This window comes from Suricata suricatta, chromosome 3 (assembly GCF_006229205.1).
Source record: "Suricata suricatta isolate VVHF042 chromosome 3, meerkat_22Aug2017_6uvM2_HiC, whole genome shotgun sequence".
In the NCBI taxonomy this organism is placed as follows: Eukaryota; Metazoa; Chordata; class Mammalia; order Carnivora; family Herpestidae; genus Suricata; species Suricata suricatta.
The window spans coordinates 163668888-163674617 of NC_043702.1; positions in this window are offsets into that span (position 1 = coordinate 163668888).

The following is a 5730-nucleotide window of genomic DNA, read 5'->3' on the forward strand; positions in this document are numbered from 1 at the left end:
ACCGGCTCAGGAATGGATGCCAGAAGGACAGAGCCACCATAACAAAAACCTAAAATAAGTGACATTGGCTTTGGAGCCTGGAGAGCAGGGAGAAGATAGAAAAACCAGTGAGAAGGTTCCACAAAAAATTAACACTAGAATTCCCCTATGATCCAGCAATAGCACTGCTAGGAATTTACCCAGGGATACAGGAGTGCTGACACACAGGGGCACATGTACCCCCCAATGTTCATAGCGGCACTGTCAACAATAGCCAAATCATGGAGAGAGCCTAAATGTCCATCAACTGATGAATGAATCAAGAAGATGTGACTTATATATACAATGGAATACTACATGGCAATGAGAGGAATGAATCTGGGATTCGTGGCAACATGGGTGGAACTCAAGGGTGTCATGCTAAGTGAAATAAGTCAGGCGGAGAATGACAGATACCATATGTTTTCACTCATAGGTCTAACAGGAGAAACTTAGCAGAGGACCATGGAGGGAGGGGAAAGGGGAAGAACAGTTGGGGAGAAGGAGGGAGGCAAACCATGAGAGACTCTTGAGTACTGAGAACAATCTGAGGGCTGAAGGGGGAGGGGAGGGGGAAGGGGGTGATGGTCATGGAGGAGGGCACTTGTGGGGATGAGCACTGGGTGTTACATGGAAACCAACTTGATAATAAACTACAAAAGAAGAAAAAAAAAACAGTGAGGAAACTGCAATGATCAGACCTAGAAAATAGAACCCCATATTGTGTGGTGGAAAAGCAAGGGGTAAAATGGTCACGTTGGGCAATTTGGAAAAGAGGAAAAATCTCTGCATTTGAACAAGATGATTTCCAAGGCGAAATGCTCAGAGTGACCCCTGGTCACTCCCAGGTGCGTAAGATGAAGTAATGAAAGAAAGAGATGAGCCAAAGAAAAGCTGGCCTGGGTGCAAGAACAGTGAAAAGGAACCATAGGGAGGTCAGATTGGTGACTTGGCAAATAAAATATTTTCTCACCTCTGGCCTCCGCAGCTCGCTAAGATTCTCCCAGTAAAAGAAGCCCTGATAACAAAGATCAAATCAAGGCTGTGACTCTAAGACCGTTTATTAAAACACTGTAAGAGTTAAGACAGCACCTAGGGGAACCGTCTCCCCCAGACAAAATGAGTTCTACACATCTTAAGACTATTAGTCCCATAGATGCCGAATCCCTAAATGACAATAAAGAAGTATTCAAAGTCACATCCCCAAAATAATTGTGAATATGGAGTCATCTTGAATGATAGTCACGAGCTGGCTACACTGTTTATAAGGGGGTTGTAATGGGTAAAGTGTCACCAGCCTGAGCTAAACGTGAGTGAGTTTGCTCGAAATGCAAAAATAGGTCTCTGGGACTTATCATTCTTAGGTCGGGGTGAAAAAATTGCTGAAATGGCATTTTTTCCACTTCCTTCTTTAGAAGGAGCTGGAAGGATATCAAAGAAAGTATGTCTCAGAGGGTGGAGCTAAGTGTTCCCTGCGGAGCCACCCCCAAAGGGCAGAAGCAGGGCCTGTCAGGGAACACTCCTCCCTCGGAGAGGGTCTGTAAACATCTCACGGAGATTCCAGAACTGCAAGGAACCACTGGCTGCCATGTGCCTCTGCTGTTTGAATGGGAGTGTTCACTGCCATTATCCTGTCCCCCATTTCATTGTTGAGTTTGGGGAGTGGGGTGGAAGGGACACATCTTTTCACTGAAAGATCTTCAGATCAAAAGGAGATACATCTAAGAAAAGAAATGGTTATTATATGACATAGACAATAAATGGCCCAAGTCCATTTCACAGTGGGTCCAGGGACACCGTGGACTTCACACGGGTTTCCTGGTTGATGGAGCAAGGGCACTGTGGTGGGAAGAATAAAGCAAAAGCTTCTGGCATAAAAGACAATAAGATCAAACTCCTCAGGGCATCAGAGATTATCACCACCGTCAAAAACATGAAGGGCACCTGAGCGGCTCAGTCAGTTGAGCCTCCAACTCCTGATGTTGGCTCAGGTCCTGATCCCAAGGTTGTGGGATCCAGCCCCACATCAGGCTCCGCACTGAGATTCCCACACTGGGGATTCTCTCTCCTCTGCTCCTCTCCCCTGCTCACTCGTGCTCTCTCTTTCTAAAAACAAAACAAACAAACAAACAAAGGCCCAGAAGGAGAGGCAAGAGCATGGAGCCTCATCATGTCCTCCACCAATCTGCCTATGTGACCTCTGTAAAAATGAGACGGAGAGGGGTGCCTGGATGGCTCAGTTGGCTAAGCCTCTGACTTCGGCTCAGGTCAGATCTCACGTTCATGGGTTCGAGCCCCGCGTCAGGCTCTGTGCTGACAGCTAGCTCAGAGCCTGGAGCCTATTTCTGATTCTGTGTCTCCTTCTCTCTCTGACCCTCCCCCTCTCATGCTCTGTCTCTCTCTGTATCAAAAATAAATTTAAAAAAAATGAGACGGACAGTGGTGGATAACGGTGAACTGTCATACGCTTTCTGGAAGACATACCGAACTACAGATGCTAGGTTAACACTGTGTCTGAACAGGAGCAATCAGCAGACTTTGTCACTCAGCATATGCCCAGCACTTTGGTGAATGCTTCTTCTCAACTAATCCATAGCAAGGATGGAAAGCAGTTTGCTCCTACACAGAGCAAACATGCTGTCTTGAGTCAAGGTAAAGATCACTCTCCTGCTCTTCATCATCATACATTCTGCAGGAATCCTGATCATCTTGACATTTAACAGAACTTCATTCTACTCCAGGACCTGTGCAAAGTCATGCCAAGTGCACCTGCTTAGCCAGAAGTGGTTACCACACTAGATGTTTTAGTGCTGATCCAACATTTTTGATCACAGGGCTCTCTTTACCCTCTTAAAAATTACTGAAGGTGCCAAAGAGTTTGTGTAGGCTCTACCTCTCAACAGTCACCATGTTAGATGTTAAGACTTAAGGTATCTTTACAGTATTTAAGTCATTGAGAGCTAATAAACTCAATACATATCAACATTAAAAACACATTTCTAAATGTTTTTATTTATTGATTTTGAGATAGAGGAGCATGAGCAGGGGAAGGGGCAGAGAGAGGGGGAGAGAGAGGATCTCAAGCAGGCTCCGCACTCTTAGTGAGGAGCCCAACATGGGGTTCGATGTCATGACTCATGACCTGAGCTGAAATCAAGAGTCAGAGGCTCAACTGACTGAGCCACCCAGGCCCCCTAAAAATCATATGTTTATTAAAACTTACCATGTTTTCCAAACAACAACAAAAAGGGGAGAGGAGTGGCATTTATAGCTTTGCCAAGTCTGGCTTGATAGAAAACAGCTGTTTCTTCATTCAATACATTGTTTTGGTTGAAGTCTAAAGTCTATGAAGAATTGTAGTTGGAGAAAGGAGTATTTTGATAGACATTTCAGATAATCATGTATGTTCTTCTTTTTTTAATTAATTCCTATGCCCAACATGGGGCTTGAACTCATGACCCCAAGATCAAGTATTACATGCTACCAACAAAGCCAGCCAGGCACCCGTGGATATTCTTCTCTGATACTACACAAAGAAACAAGAAATGACCATTTCTTTAAAATTAGTTGCCATGAAGAATATGAACCCATATCAATGAGCTTTTACTCTGTAACATTAAAACCCATTGATCTGTCTCATATTTTAAGTGAGTCACTTACCGTGATTTTATGATATCATTGATCATTTGAAAATTTTCGATTCTTTGAGTTCTGCAAGTATTGTCAATACTGACATATTTTACTATGCAATATCAACAAATTAAATTCATTAATATTACCATCACTCTAATCAGGAAAGTATCGAAGTATTGGAAAACTCTCAACCCTGGGTAAAGTGGTCTTAAACTGAGCTCATTTTGAAACCTCAGTAGGAAACCTGAACTAACATGGGGTCCGTGATTTTCTGTAACAAAGAGAGGCATTTTTTAAGAGACATTCTTTAATGCAGATATTAAGTTGTAAAGTTTCTTCATTTTCCCATGGTAATGGTCTTTAAAATGGTGGCCAGTTTCCAAGGCTAAATCACAAGCATCTGCTCATTTGAACATAAGCCAAAGGCTGTGGCCAGAGGGGGTAGCTGGGGTCAGGGATGTGTAATAAAAAGAATAAAGTATTGTTATTGTGATACTAGCATTTTAATATATTGAGGAAGATTAATTCAATTCATAAAGATTATCTGTTCATCTTAAGTGGCAGCATGAATTAATGGAAAGTTTAATTATAGAAATAAAACAAACAGGGGGCTTTTGTGGAAATACTTTTGTGAGCTTCAGGGCCCTTGCAATCACATTATTATTATGCATGTTAACTCTAGGAGTTTCACTTTGCGTTTCCTGGGTGGAGGTGTTGTCTAACGAAGATGCTCCATTGACACATTTTAATGATATGCTCTGATCATGCAGGGTTATTTATGTTTTGCGGCAGCTAAGACTCTTTCAACCGAACTGTTCCCTCAGCTTTAAAACTCTAACATAAAAGTCTTGTTAAATAAAGTACAGAGATGTTTAGCCGAGTCCCTATCCAATTACAATATAGATGATGCAGGCTTAGAAAGTCAGAATTAATTAAACTCATACTTAAATCATATGCATCCTAAAAGAACCCTTTAAAACACACAAATGTCTCCCATGAAAAGGGTATCAAGAAAAGCAGTATCTATTGTAGTCTAGCATCTCATATATGATAATGCTTTTTATAAAAATGACAGGAAGTTATTTCCTAATATAGTGTTAAATTATTTCTTTTCTCTGATTCCTGTGGAAGTAAAAAATAAGGAATATGCCTGGCTGCCAACGCGGTGTTAATTAAGCCTGTGTCAACTATGAGACCGGTTAAAACAAAGCTTTGAGACTGCTTTATTATTTATAACCAGATTTCTATCACCATGAGTTCAAGGCAGCTTTTAAATAAATTTATGAGGCCTTGACCTTCGAGATTTTAACTCCTGGTAAACACAATGATGAAGATGTCCCAGTCATGATGAAATGAACATCTACATTAGGTGGAGATCTACTTTTCAAGTATAAACGCAATGACCTAAGTGAATTTAAACTCGGTTTTTATCAAGATCATCCTCTCTCTAGCCCTGTCATCTTACCCGGCTGCGGTTAAAAGCTTTCTGGTTGCTTATTTTGTTCAAAGCAGGAAAATCTGATCTGTGTAAAAAAACAAACTCCACCAAAACACATTATGTGTTCCACGCAAGAAAAGATCACCTCTGGAGGCTCAGAGCTGCCGAATACGACTCAATGATTTTTCCCTGTCATCAACCCCCAAAGTGCTCAGAGTACTACATTTCAGAAGTTTCAGATGCTGACCTTGGAAGGCTGAAATCTGGTCACACTTCAGACACAGGAGTGCTGAGTCTTGGCAACCACAGGAAGCCTTCCTTTGCGCTCTTGAGGACGTTAATATTAAACTTTATGCTCTTAGGAGATGCGTTTGCTAATCTGGTTACATCTATTTAATCCTCCCAGAAAATGCCAGGCATTTGAAATGTTAAGAATAATGACTACTGAAAACTTGGTGACACTAAGCAAAAGATCGTTCCGGGACCTTAGATAACATCATAATATGGCAAGTTCTTTATTTTTTTATTAGAGTAGCACAAATGTCATACGACTTTATTATTTTATGATCCTTTGAACCCGAGGACCTCCTCCTCCCTTCTTGCATGAACCCATTAAACCCTTCCAACATCACTGGACTGGT